The 15,192-nt window shown below is 46.7% G+C and overlaps 3 non-coding genes across 3 annotated transcripts; all 3 read left to right on the top strand.

The window, feature by feature from the left end:
* The first annotated feature begins 205 nt into the window (after positions 1-205).
* On the top strand, positions 206-278 carry Trnak-cuu (transfer RNA lysine (anticodon CUU)). Its single transcript has one exon. It is a non-coding gene; the product is annotated as a tRNA-Lys (tRNA).
* Positions 279-4,875: 4,597 nt separating this feature from the next.
* Positions 4,876-4,948, top strand: Trnak-cuu (transfer RNA lysine (anticodon CUU)). Its single transcript has one exon. It is a non-coding gene; the product is annotated as a tRNA-Lys (tRNA).
* Positions 4,949-11,776: 6,828 nt separating this feature from the next.
* On the top strand, positions 11,777-11,849 carry Trnak-cuu (transfer RNA lysine (anticodon CUU)). The gene has a single exon. It is a non-coding gene; the product is annotated as a tRNA-Lys (tRNA).
* Positions 11,850-15,192: the final 3,343 nt, after the last annotated feature.

The following is a 15,192-nucleotide window of genomic DNA, read 5'->3' as shown; positions in this document are numbered from 1 at the left end:
TATGAGTGTTAATTTTGACGCCACTAGCTCTGCAGGTTGTCATGCAATTCCTTTACCTCTCAGAAATGATTATGAAATAAAAGTGAAGTACGTGACGAGTGTGACGTTAGGAAAACATTAGGCAGCATGGAGAGATTCTGTATGGGACCACCCAACCCAAACGAGTACTGTGTGACGTGCTGCCCGGCAAGTATTCATCGAAGCAGCCCGGCTAGCTCAGTCGGTAGAGCATGAGGCTCTTAATCTCAGGGTCGTGGGTTCGAGCCCCACGCTGGCCGGAACGTAATTTTGTTCCGCTGCAGATGTAAATTACCGTTTTTCAGATTAACGTGATGTAATGGAAATAGCAACTTTAAACTTTGCCTACGTCTCTGTCAGTCGCAAGGAAACTGTATTTGAAGGTGAAGGTGATTTTGTAGACATGTGTGAAAGACATGTTCTGAAATGCAAGTGTTGTTGTTTGGAGAGGACATCGGTTACGTGTCAGATGTGTAGCCAAGCAGTAATGGGTCGCCAGAGCTGCAAATATTAGTCGGTAATATGAAGTGTTGTCAGCCGAAGTCTGATGATCCAGATGACCGTAAGGACGAAGTACGCAAAAGTACCGCTAGGACGCGCCCCTTTAGCTCAGTGGTAGAGCACTGGACTAGTAAACCAAGGGTCGTGAGTTCCATCCTCAAAGGAAGAACTTGAATTTTGGAAATCAGTTGCGCGTCGTGGCCGTATAGCAAACAGTATCTGTGATGACGAACAATTAGCGACATGCCTTTTATTAAGAATTACTCTCAGATGTGATTAAGGCGAATGGCGCAGATAAAGCCTTTGCCAAAGCGGTACAGCATAAGGTGGGACGAGGCAGTCTGAATTACATTTTATAGATGTATTTCTCACATATGTCAGAGCCTCTCGCGGTCGTCATCGTCGTCGTCGTCGTCGTCGCCGCCGCCGCTTCTGCAGAAGTAGCAAATGGCCATCGTGGCAAATGCGGCGAGGCACGCCCTGCCTTCGATTCCGTATGCACAAAGTGTGTGGTCTTGTTTCCCAGTCTATATTTGGTCGGTCACGTAAGAGGTTGAATGTAACGAATGGGTGGGAAAGAGCAAGGACAGCGGCTGTGTAGAACGAAAACACAAATTATCAGGGGTGTGAGCGTTTCGAGATGAGTCATATACAAGTTGCACTTGGTCGTCAGTGACTGTGTGGCCTAATGGACAAGGCGTCGGACTTCGGATCTGAAGATAACAGGTTCGAATGCTGTCACGCTCGTGTTTTATCAGTTCTGAAAAAGAAACATACCGTTTTAATGTAGCATTTGAGCAGTACGAAACCGTCTGAATGTTGCTGTTGACCATTTTCTGCTTGGAGATGCTCTTGAGCTTGAAACACACACTATAAGACCGGTGTTAACTAGCGAAATGGTCGGCAGAGTGCCGTCACCGCGAGTTTCCACTGGCACTTGCACATCTAAAACAACGTCGGAAAGTAACTCGTTCGCCTTTTGAGTCACATCAAGTATGAGTGTTAATTTTGACGCCACTAGCTCTGCAGGTTGTCATGCAATTCCTTTACCTCTCAGAAATGATTATGAAATAAAAGTGAAGTACGTGACATTAGGCAGCATGGAGAGATTCTGTGTGGGACCACCCAACCCAAACGAGTACTGTGTGACGTGCTGCCCGGCAAGTATTCACCGAAGCAGCCCGACTAGCTCAGTTGGTAGAGCATGAGACTCTTAATCGCAGGGTCGTCGGTTCGAGCCACACGCTGGGCGGAACGGAATTTTGTTCCGCTGCAGATGTAAATTACTATTTTTCTGATTAACGTGATGTAATGGAAATAGCAACTTTAAACTTTGCCTACGTCTCTGTCGCAAGGAAACTATTTGAAGGTGAAGGTGATTTTGTAGACATGTGTGAAAGACATGTTCTGAAATGCAAGTGCTGTTGTTTGGAGAGGACATCGGTTACGTGTCAGATGTGTAGCCAAGCAGTAAAGGGTCGCCATAGCTGCAAATATTAGTCGGTAATATGAAGTGTTGTCAGCTGAAGTCTGATGATCCAGACGACCGTAAGGACGAAGTACGCAAAAGTACCGCTAGCACGCGCCCCTTTAGCTCAGTGGTAGAGCACTGGACTAGTAAACCAAGGGTCGTGAGTTCCACCCCCAAAGGAAGAACTTGAATTTTGGAAATCAGTTGCGCGTCGTGGCCGTATAGCAAACAGTATCTGTGATGACGAACAATTAGCGACATGCCTTTTATTAAGAATTACTCTCAGATGTGATTAAGGCGAATGTCGCAGATAAAGCCTTTGCCAAAGCGGTACAGCATAAGGTGGGACGAGGCAGTCTGAATTACATTTTATAGATGTATTTCTCACATATGTCAAAGCCTCTCGCGGTCGTCGTCGTCGTCGTCGTCGTCGTCGCCGCCGCCGCTTCTGCAGAAGTAGCAAATGGCCATCGTGGCAAATGCGGCGAGGCACGCCCTGCCTTCGATTCCGTATGCACAAAGTGTGTGGTCTTGTTTCCCAGTCTATATTTGGTCGGTCACGTAAGAGGTTGAATGTAACGAATGGGTGGGAAAGAGCAAGGGCAGCGGCTGTGTAGAACGAAAACACAAATTATCAGGGGTGTGAGCGTTTCGAGATGAGTCATATACAAGTTGCACTTGGTCGTCAGTGACTGTGTGGCCTAATGGAAGGCCGCGCCCCTTTAGCTCAGTGGTAGAGCACTGGACTTGTAAACCAAGGGTCGTGCGTTCCATCCTCAAAGGAAGAATTCGAATTTTCGGCCAACTATAGACAAGTACTAACTACCATACCAGCTAGTGTACGGACACATAGTATTCGACAATTAAATGAAATTCAGAGAGTGTCTTTAGCGAACGTCTCTATTACTTCCAAAGTCAATTATGTCGCCCAGATACTGCCAATACCCGCCGGCATCGCCAAACAATTTATGTCAGCAATAGGCTATTTTGTGAGCCGTGGCCACATATTTAAAATCCAGTATTACACTCTGACGCTCGCCACTAGTAATGGCGGCTTAAACTTAACGAATGTTACTAAAAAGTCGCAGGCTCTGTTCATATCCAATACGTTTCAACAATGGAGATAATCCGGCAGCTGTATCGCCGCGCACTTGCTATCTGAAATAGCTCCAGATGACCTCTCTCCACCCATTAATGTGCAGCACATACCGAGCGGACTTTACCATTTACGATGGTTTTTAATAGAATATAGCTACCTACATTCAAGAATTCCGGAAAAAGACATGACAAACGTAAAAGAAATATATTTCAAATTGATGGGAGAAAAGAAGAACGACAAAATAGAACAAAACTATCCATGTTCTAACTGGAAAGTGATATGGGCAAATATTCATAACCGTAACTTAGCTACTCATCTGAAAGCAACATGGTACTTTGTTGTAAATAGGAAAGTTGCAACCAACTCGTAACTTCATACGATCCACTTAGCGGATTCGCCTTTGTGTGCAACGTGTAGTTTAATTGATAACGAAGAACATCGTTTCGTGTGTGACAAGGTTAAAGATATATGGCTGAATGTCCGACGAAAGCTGGCACTCATCCTTCGAACGTCACCTAACGCTATAACGCCTGCGGACTTTTTGACACCGGATGATGTAACCTTTCCTAACACGAAACGCAACGCAGTCAATTGGCTGAAAGCGGCAACGGTACATTACCTCTTCACGACGGAAGAGAAAAGCCAAGAGGATTTTTGGATCTATCTGCTAACTGAGCATCACATGTTACTGAAGACTAGTAAATATAAAGAAACATACGCAAATTTTTTAATCAAGACCTTGATGTAAAAGAATTAACAAGAAATATCTGCGGACACAGAAGACAAACGTAAGAGAGTGATCACCACTACTAACTTACTTTACAATAGTGGAAAAAAAAAATTATTTTAGTTTTTACCGGAATTGCCGTTCTTTGAGTTCAACGTTTATTAATTTGTTTTTCAAGAAGCCATTATAAATAGTTGCTTCTCACCGAATATGGTTTGCTTTTTAAGCATTTTCAGAGAGAACAGGCAGTTTCGGAATGCCCTCTAACGTTTCTTTGTCAAGGAAGCCTATTTGCTTTAAGTGTGACAACAAAAAACAGCGATGAAGAAGGAAACAAACTGAACATAACTTCTGTTTCTACCTACTGAAGACTTCATTCTTTTTTCACATTATCAATAAGCCCAAAGAAGGGGTACATTAGTTTCTCCACGATAAAGGGATTAACTTTGTCTCATCAGTTTATGGTTATGTACATGGCGTGAGAAGCCGACGCCGATGAAGGCGAATTTTGGAGAGCGCAAGGATGGGCTAAAAGGGGTGATGGGAGGCCCTAAAAAAAAAAAAAATAATGGATAAGGCGTCGGACTTCGGATCTGAAGATTACAGGATCTAATGCTGTCACGCTCGTGTTTTATCGTTTCTGAATAAGAAACATACCGTTTTAATGGAGCATTTGAGCAGTACGAAACCGTCTGAATGTTGCTGTTGACCATTTTCTGCTTGGAGATGCTCTTGAGCTTGAAACACACACTACAAGACCGGTGTTAACTAGCAAAATGGTCGGCAGAGTGCCGTCACCGCGAGTTTCCACTAGCACATGCACATCTAAAACAACGTCGGAAAGTAACTCGTTCGCCTTTTGAGTCACATCAAGTATGAGTGTTAATTTTGACGCCACTAGCTCTGCAGGTTGTCATGCAATTCCTTTACCTCTCAGAAATGATTATGAAATAAAAGTGAAGTACGTGATATTAGGCAGCATGGAGTGATTCTGTATGGGACCACCCAACCCAAACGAGTACTGTGTGACGTGCTGCCCGGCAAGTATTCACCGAAGCAGCCCGGCTAGCTCAGTCGGTAGAGCATGAGACTCTTAATCTCAGGGTCGTGGGTTCCAGCCCCACGCTGGGCGGAACGGAATTTTATTCCGCTGCAGATGTAAATTACCGTTTTTCTGATTAACGTGATGTAATGGAAATAGCAACTTTAAACTTTGCCTACGTCTCTGTCAGTCGCAAGGAAACTGTATTTGAAGGTGAAGGTGATTTTGTAGACATGTGTGAAAGACATGTTCTGAAATGCAAGTGTTGTTGTTTGGAGAGGACATCGGTTACGTGTCAGATGTGTAGCCAAGCAGTAATGGGTCGCCATAGCTGCAAATATTAGTCGGTAATATGAAGTGTTGTCAGCTGAAGTCTGATGATCCAGACGACCGTAAGAACGAAGTACGCAAAAGTACCGCTAGCACGCGCCCCTTCAGCTCAGTGGTAGAGCACTGGACTAGTAAACCAAGGGTCGTGAGTTCCATCCCCAAAGGAAGAACTAGAATTTTGGAAATCAGTTGCGCGTCGTGGCCGTATAGCAAACAGTATCTGTGATGACGAATAATTAGCGACATGCCTTTTATTAAGAATTACTCTCAGATGTGATTAAGGCGAATGGCGCAGATAAAGCCTTTGCCAAAGCGGTACAGCATAAGGTGGGACGAGGCAGTCTGAATTACATTTTATAGATGTATTTCTCACATATGTCAGAGCCTCTCGCGGTCGTCGTCGTCGTCGTCGTCGACGTCGTCGTCGCCGCCGCCGCTTCTGCAGAAGTAGCAAATGGCCATCGTGGCAAATGCGGCGATGCACGCCCTGCCTTCGATTCCGTATGCAAAAAGTGTGTGGTCTTGTTTCCCAGTCTATATTTGGTCGGTCACGTAAGAGGTTGAATGTAACGAATGGGTGGGAAAGAGCAAGGGCAGCGGCTGTGTAGAACGAAAACACAAATTATCAGGGGTGTGAGCGTTTCGAGATGAGTCATATACAAGTTGCACTTGGTCGTCAGTGACTGTGTGACCTAATGGATAGTTCCGCTTGAGACGCGACAGCGATCGGACGTGCTTTGTATTCGATCCGCCGTTACGCTCGGGTTGTGAATATTTACCTTCTGTGTGTGACGTTTCTTTGTCTTCTGTTTTTCGTTGTTTCTTTGCCTTAGTGTTTGTTTTGTGTCTTGCGTTGTATTGCGCCTTTTGCCGCATTAATTAAGTGTTATGGCTTCCCGGTTGTTTCCGCGGAAGTGTACTCTCAGTTTTCAGTTTAACAAGGCTACCAGGAATGTCCAACCGACATCGTTGGAAATTCACGAATGGATTGTGGACACGATTGGCATTACATCGGACCAGGTACATACGGCGTATTTTGATACAGAATTATACTGCTTTTTTATGAAATTGTTGAACCCGGTTTTGCTGGATAAGATATTACTTAAACATGGTGAGCAAGTGTCGTTCCGTCATTGGGATGGTTTTGTTAGCAGTGTTACTGTCTCAAATGCTGAAATTACGTATACCACTGTTCGGGTTTATAATTTACCCCCTGAAGTTGACAACAGCTATCTTAAGGAAGCTTTGCTTGGTTATGGTACTGTTCGGTCAATTCGAAATGAACGTTGGTCTGCACAACATAAGCTGCAATGTTATAACGGTGTCAGATCAGTTGAAATGCATATTAAGTCTAATATACCGTCCCATCTGATTGTATGTGGTTATCGTGTACATCTTACTTATGAGGGGCAGCTTGGTACATGTTTCCTATGTAATGAACATGGTCATGTTCGAGCTAATTTCCCTAAGCGGGTATTTGTGCTTAAAAATGGCCTAGCACAGCGCCGCAAATTAACGGTTGCCGATCTTGTGCCAGCAGCTTCCTCCACTGTTTCCTATCTGCCTCCTGCAGTAGCTTCTTCACAACAGGTGTCACCCTCCCCTGATGCAGGTTTTCCTCCGCTACCCACTCGCCCAGACGTATCGGCTGCTCCTATACCGATTCCGTCTGTTTCCAACAACAAACGCCGTCGTGCTAGTGATACCGGTAGCACTGATGACGAAGCTGCTGTTTCGAAGCCGGTTTGCGAATCTGATGAGAGAATTCCAGAATCTCCCATGCCTGTTTCGGAATCTGTTCCCGCTGTCTCTCCTGCTTTGCCTGATGACGTCAAACTTGCTGCCATGCCGTCGGCGGAAGAGCCACAACATTCGGTCGAGGTGTTGTTGACATCCCCACCGCCACAGGCATCACAACATGTTGACGACACTTCGGTGGAGACGGCTGTTTGTCGGAAAACCGTTCCTAGAACTGCGCGCTCCGCATCAGCAGACTCCAAACCTATCTTACCACCTCCTACACTTCCAATACCTACACATTCTGAAACCGGTGCCGATGTTCCTGATGCAGTTTTCCCCTTGATGGCTCCTCCTTCTGACTCCTCTCGCCCTGCTAATCCTTCGGACGCTTTGGTTGACGTGCCTGATCTCGAACCCCCAACTCCGCCTGCTCTTGAATCTGGTGTGCATCAGATACGTCGTCGGGTGAAAGTGCCCCCCAATCTCCACGCGGTGCGGAAGAAACATAAGCATGCGAAGGACGACTCCGATTCCGTTGATTCTGGACAACCACCCTCTGCCATGTCTGATGTTGATGATATGGATGTAGTTGCTTCTAGTGTGGTGTAATTTGGGTTCATTTCCCATTTTTTGGTTGATGTTGCACGCGTACACGTTTATTACCTTAAATATAAATGGCATTCAATCTGCTCTGAAGTTAGCGTCTCTGCCGCAGTTTATTTATGACTCTGCAGCTGATATTGTTTTCCTGCAGGAAGTCTCCGTTGCACACCTGTTTGTTCCTGGTTTTCGCACTATTATAAATTTTGCACCTGAGTTTTCTGCAGGTACTGCTTTCCTAATTCGTGACGGTATCCCCGTTACCGAAATTGAGCTTTTAGACTCGGGACGGGGCATTGGTTGTCGGTTATTTGACACGACCTTGGTTAACATTTACGCCCCCTCTGGTTCTAGCAAGCGGCAGGAAAGGTCTCGTTTTTATAAAGAGGATCTGATTTACCTTCTACGAAAAAATCCTGCGACCTTGATATTGGGGGGCGATTTTAATTGTGTGTTACAAGCTAAAGACCAATCCCCTCGTTTTAATTATTGTTTCGAGCTACGTTCTCTTGTACGTCAATTACGACTACGCGATGCGTGGGAGGTTAAACACCCCACTTTAGTTAAATTTACATTTTTTACTGCCACCTCAAGTAGTCGACTTGACCGATTGTATATTTCTGATCCCCTTAGTGTTTCTGTTTTAGATGTAGATGTTATTCCAGCCAGTTTTACGGATCATTGTGCCCTTGCTGTTATAATTAATTTGGAGCGTCAACCTCTTAAACTTTATAGGCCGCTGTGGAAATTAAATGTCTCCTTGCTCGATGACCCTGACATCGAACCTCTAATACAGACGGCGTGGGACTTTTGTTTACGTTCTCTGCGATACTATCCGTCTAAGCTTCATTGGTGGATCCACTGTGTGAAGCCAAAACTACGTCGCACCTTATGTCCTACAGTTATAATAGAGCGCGAGATCTGAAACTGACTTTTGAATATTACTATTCGGTGCTTCGCGAACTTTATGATACTTCTACAATGACATGTGCCCACCTTTCTGAGATTCGGAAAATTAAGGCCAAGCTACTTAGTATTAAGCGGCTTCAGATGGAAGGATTGAAGATTAAATCTAAACCACCGTCCACGTTAGCACATGAAATGACTTCTATGTACCATCTGTTTCGTCACCACAAGAACCGTCGACGTGTATTGATTGACGGCCTTATGGCAGCTGATGGTCGCCGGCTTACCTTACAGAATCAAATAACCCATGAACTTACCTGCTACTATGAGACGTTTTATACTGCGGCTGATTCTGATCCGAATGATGTTGACGAGATTTTAACTGCTATCCCATCAGTTTTAATAGAGGACCATAATGCGAAATTTTTAGCTCCTTTTACTGCAGACGAAATTTCAGCTTTCATTGTTTGTTCAGCATCTCACAAATCTCCTGGTCCTGATGGCCTACCTAAGGAGTTTTTTGTTCGCTTTTGGCCTATTGTAGGGCCTGTTTTTACGGATATTGTGAATGAAATCTTGAATGGTGGCACAATTCCAGCCGATTTCAAGAGAGGTACGGTTGTCCTGATACCTAAATCTGCTGGTTTGAAGACAGCTAGTGACTTTCGTCCTTTAACCCTATTAAATTTTGACTATAAGACGGCCGCTAGGGCTGTTAATGCACGTCTATCCCTCTTGCTTACACCTGTGATACCTCCTTGTCAAAGCTGCTTTCCAGGGCGCTCTATATTGACGTCTCTGGCGGGGTATCGTGATGTCGTGTCGATTGTCGCTGTCACCAATATTTCCTGTGCGCTTTTATTTGTTGATTTTAGTAAGGCCTTTGATCGTGTGTCCCATTCGTTTTTAGAGCTTCTGCTGCGCCGGCTCGGTTTTAATGAACAGGCGCTGCTGGTACTTAAGAATATGACGACTGGCATTTCTGCTAAGATTGACATTAATGGCCAGCTGACAAAGGTCATTGATATTCAACGTGGCTTCCCGCAAGGTAGTCCTTTATCCATGACCCTTTATGCTCTCTCCCTTCAACCAGTCCTTACACGTCTCAACTCGACACTTTGTGGTCTTACGATCTCTGGGGTTACCCAGACGGCAACAGCTTATGCTGATGATTTGGTTGTTTTGCTTCGTTCCACCGCAGAAGTGCCGCAGTTGAAAATGGAACTCGATAAATTTTCTGCGGCCTCAGGTTCTCGTATCAATCCCCGTAACAGCAAGCTCCTGAATTTGCGGGGCTTTGAACGTGTGGTTGTTCCGTGGGTTACAGCTGTTGAACACCATACACATTTAGGTATCTATCTTGAACGTTGTCCTCTTCGGATGGCTGCAAAAAATTGGCAAGTGGCCATTTCCAAGCTGCAAGGTGTTTTATTAGAACACTCATGGCGTTCGACACCGCTACTGCAAAAAAAGCGTGTATTAGACACTTATGTTTTATGTAAAGTATATTACGTTGCTCAGCTGTTTCCGCTTCCCCGAATGCAGGGTGGAAAAATGGTCCAGCTTATTAACAGATATATTTGGCGGGGGCATATTTTTAAATTACGTTGTGATGTTCTTACGAAGCCGCGTCTTGAGGGCGGCTTGTCGTTCACCGACGTCCGTGTCAAGGCTGCTGCCCTTTATGTTAAGCGAACCCTCCATCTTTTATTATCTGAGTCCCCGACTGTTACTTCGTGATTATTCCATGTCGTTCGTCCTGCGAGCTTGTCACCGCCCATTAACGTTGGGCCTCTAAATGCGAAGCTACGGCATGTTCGGGACTTCTACACTGAGATTAGTTACCTAGATCTCCACTTACAACGTCCTCCTGTTATTACTACGCTAACCCTGCTTGACAAATGGCGACGGTCTTCTTCTTCCAACCCGATTGTTTTGCATTATCCCAGTTTTAATTGGCGTAACATATGGACGAATATTAGCTTACCCGTTCATTCAGCAACTGTTGCCTCCCTATGGTATAAGGTAGTTAATCAGCTGATTCCTACGAACGAACGCCTTCATCGTATAGGTTTATGTGTCTCTCCGCTTTGTCAAACGTGTGGTTGTGTTGATACACTCCAACACCGATTTACCTGCGCTGACCGTCATCGCATGTGGCACTGGCTGCGCCGACAATTGGCTTTACTCACCAGGAGCTCCGAATCGGCATTTAAGACTGATATTCTCTGCTGGCCGGACACGGTTTTTTATCCCCGGACCAAGAACAACACCGTTATGTGGCTTCTTGGCCGTTACATTTTTGCAGTGGTTGATGATCATGGTATTACCGATTTCATTTCGTTTACTGGTTACATGCTTCATGAGTACTGGACACAAAAGTCTTTCCCACACCTTAAGAGGGACTTTGCGAATATGCTTACTATTGTTTTCGAAAAGCAGGGAGTTGGTTAAGTTTCAATTTCTATTGATCGCTCCTGCGCCTGAATCATTAATGGAACCGGTATAGGGGCATACTGAGCTAACTTCATGACAGGGAAGACATTCTCGCTAGTTCTTAGGTACAATCTTGGCAGGAAGGCAAAATAACTGTTTCGATAGACAACGCTTCATAAGTCCCGTGTTCACATATAAGTTCATAAGACTCCGAACCAAAGACAATTACAACGTATTGGTGACACTGTGCTTCAGTGCAGGGAAGAGGAGACGTCTTGGCCAGGCCTCGGGATACGACACCTGCCCAACGCGCCTACACCTACCTGCCCTGGGACATTACAAAGGAAAAACGAAAAAACAGTGTTAAAAAAATATGAATAAAGAAAAACCTAAAAAGGAAAAAAAAGAAAAAAAAATGGATAAGGCGTCGGACTTCGGATCTGAAGATTACAGGTTCGAATGCTGTCACGCTCGTGTTTTATCATTTCTGAATAAGAAACATACCGTTTTAATGTAGCATTTGAGCAGTACGAAACCGTCTGAATGTTGCTGTTGACCATTTTCTGCTTGGAGATGCTCTTGAGCTTGAAACACACACTACAAGACCGGTGTTAACTAGCGAAATGGTCGGCAGAGTGCCGTCACCGCGAGTTTCCACTAGCACTTGCACATCTAAAACAACGTCGGAAAGTAACTCGTTCGTCTTTTGAGTCACATCAAGTATGAGTGTTAATTTTGACGCCACTAGCTCTGCAGGTTGTCATGCAATTCCTTTACCTCTCAGAAATGATTATGAAATAAAAGTGAAGTACGTGACATTAGGCAGCATGGAGAGATTCTGTATGGGACCACCCAACCCAAACGAGTACTGTGTGACGTGCTGCCCGGCAAGTATTCACTGAAGCAGCCCGGCTAGCTCAGTCGGTACAGCGTGAGACTCTTAATCTCAGGATCGTGAGTTCGAGCCCCACGCTGGGCGGAACGGAATTTTGTTCCGCTGCAGATGTAAATTACCGTTTTTCTGATTAACGTGATGTAATGGAAATAGCAACTTTAAACTTTGCCTACGTCTCTGTCGCAAGGAAACTGTATTTGAAGGTGAAGGTGATTTTGTAGACATGTGTGAAAGACATGTTCTGAAATGCAAGTGTTGTTGTTTGGAGAGGACATCGGTTACGTGTCAGATGTGTAGCCAAGCAGTAATGGGTCGCCATAGCTGCAAATATTAGTCGGTAATATGAAGTGTTGTCAGCTGAAGTCTGATGATCCAGACGACCGTAAGGACGAAGTAAGCAAAAGTACCGCTAGGACGCGCCTCTTTAGCTCAGTGGTAGAGCACTGGACTAGTAAACCAAGGGTCGTGAGTTCCATCCTCAAAGGAAGAAGTCGAATTTTGAAAATCAGTTGCGCGTGTGGCCGTATAGCAAACAGTATCTGTGATGACGAACAATTAGCGACATGCATTTTATTAAGAATTACTCTCAGATTTGATTAAGGCAAATGGCGCAGATAAAGCCTTTGCCAAAGCGGTACAGCATAAGGTGGGACGAGGCAGTCTGAATTACATTTTATAGATGTATTTCTCACATATGTCAGAGCCTCTCGCGGTCGTCGCCGTCGTCGTCGTCGTCGCCGCCGCCACTTCTGCAGAAGTAGCAAATGGCCATCGTGGCAAATGCGGCGAGGCACGCGCTGCCTTCGATTCCGTATGCACAAAGTGTGTTGTCTTGTTTCCCAGTCTATATTTGGTCGGTCACGTAAGAGGTTGAATGTAACGAATGGGTGGGAAAGAGCAAGGGCAGCGGCTGTGTAGAACGAAAACACAAATTATCAGGGGTGTGAGCGTTTCGAGATGAGTCATATACAAGTTGCACTTGGTCGTCAGTGACTGTGTGGCCTAATGGATAGTCGGCTTTCGGCCGTGGTCGCATGCGGACCGGCTCCGCGCGCCGGACAGCGCACCGTAGTTTGTTTACTTCCGCGTCGCGGTATTTCGTGTTGTGTAGCGTCCATTTCTATTGCACCTCATGGCGCACTGTTACCGCCGAGCGACAGTTAAAGTAACATTCCAAGCCGAACATGCTAGACCACGCGCTTTTGAAATTGAGCAATTCATTCGCGAAGAGCTACGTCTGGACCCTCAGGAAGTGATAGGTATTCATTTCTCTATCACTAGCAGCATCGTCTATATTAAGATGACGACGGAGGAAGCGTGTGCTAACGTAGTTCGACAACACGCTCGCGGACTCAAGTTCAAACATTCTGACGGGCATATTGGAGAGGTGACGGTCGATCACGCTGGTTTCGGACTTCGAACAATCCGGGTTTTTGAGCTCCCTTTCGAAGTGCCGCAAGATGTGGTCGTCGAAGCTTTCCGACCCTATGGCAATGTTGTGGGGCACATCGCGAAGAAATGGCAGACATTCACGAGATACAACGTGTTGAATGGTGTCCCCCAAATCAAAATCGAACTCTCCAAACATGTACCATCCTATCTGCTGATAGGTGGCGTGCGAGCCATCGTTATGTATGATGGCCAGCCGCGGACGTGTGCCGGTTGCGGACAGGAGGGCCATGTTCGGTCAGAATGTCTCCGCCGACGTTTGCTGCAGGTCCCGACCAGTGCCTCAGCTCCCAAAGTGACGGCCGCTTCTTTACCAGATAGCTACGCCACAGCCTTACGCAGCCCCGATGCGTCACTTCAGGAAGCACCTCTTCTCCACCCGGCACTCCCCACTGGAAATGACGGTGCTGCCATGGCCTCACCGGCACCATCTCCTCTGACGGCTACGACACCACCAACTCTCCAGAGCTCGATGGACATCGACGCGAATGCGGTGCCTACCTCTGCCTTTCTTCAGACTGGCGCGACCTCGGACATCGAACATCCACATTCTGATTCAGGACAGCACCTCCGAAAGCAACGGTCGCCCAGAAAACGGAAGAAGAGGAGTCAAACACCATCTGACGACACACTTCTTCATGTGGCATCACAGGCAGTGGAGCTGATACACGACACTGATCTCCCTTCGAGCGTTCTGACGACAGGAGAGGCTGCTCCTGATGTCCCATCTGAAGAACGATCTCACACGAATATGACGGATTCCAAGGAGGGTGCCTCCCTGGACCCCACTACAGCAGCGTCGCTACAACTCGCCCTCGAGGAGTGTGACAGTCGCTCACCGTCTGTTCCAGTCTCCTGGGCTGATGATATCGACGAAGGAGCAGTTCGAGATGGTGGTCCTCCCATCAGGCAGTGCCCCATGGAGGTGCCTGACCCACCTTCCAGCCAGTGATTACGACAACGGTGACTACGTCAGATGTTACACGCCAGCCAGACATCTCTGCCGGAACATCTGTGCCAATGGTGGGAGCACGCCCCCAACATTACCGCATAGCGACGATGAATCTGGCCACTATTCGGGCCCCCCATAAACTGGCAATGTTCCGTGAGACCATCTATGCTGCTGATGTCGACATTGCCCTCCTCCAAGAAGTGTTTGTCGCCGATTTCCATGCCCCCACTGGCTACGTGGCACACATCTCCCAGGCTTCTGACAACGGTAGTGGAGTTGCCATCCTTCTCCGTTCTGGACTCCCTGCTGAAGATGTAGTGTACCTTGCTAATGCTAGGGGTATGGCTCTCACGCTGTTCGGCGTCCGTATCCTCAATGTATATGCGCCGTCCGGCTCCAGTCGACGTCGTGATCGACACACTTTCTTTCCTGACGAGGTAACGCCGCTGTTTGAGGGTCCCCTAGATGATATGGTCCTCGGTGGCGATTTCAACTCCACGCAAAGGCCTGAAGATCAATTACCGCATCATTCCCCTTGTGCGGCCCTCTCCGTCATCATCGACAGACTCCAGCTTGTTGACACATGGACAAAGGTGCATGGCACCCGTGCAGGTTTCACATATTATACGGCGCATTCATCTAGTCGTCTCGATCGTATATACCTCACACGTTCCCTTGCTGCCGACACTCGACAGGTCGAAGTATGGCCTCTGGCTTTCTCTGACCATGACGCCTACATCTGCGATGTCGTCCTCGCCCGCCAACAAGTGTGGCACAGCCGCGGCTTGTGGAAATTCAACGTTTCCCACCTGACTGTCCCTGACTGCCGACGAATCGTTGAGGATGCGTGGGCCCTCTGTCATCGTCGTCGCCCCGCCTACGCATCCACCTTATCGTGGTGGGTATCATGCGCAAAACCAGCTCTGCGCAGGGCGCTGATAGGATATGGCAAAGACTTCAAAGCCTGGCAAGCGAGCACCATGGACTTTTATTATGCAGTCCTTCATGACTGCACTTCGATGGCCT

Source organism: Schistocerca gregaria, chromosome 8 (assembly GCF_023897955.1).
Source record: "Schistocerca gregaria isolate iqSchGreg1 chromosome 8, iqSchGreg1.2, whole genome shotgun sequence".
In the NCBI taxonomy this organism is placed as follows: Eukaryota; Metazoa; Arthropoda; class Insecta; order Orthoptera; family Acrididae; genus Schistocerca; species Schistocerca gregaria.
The sequence above is the reverse complement of the archived record's forward strand: the minus strand, read 5'-3'. Positions and strand labels throughout refer to the sequence as shown.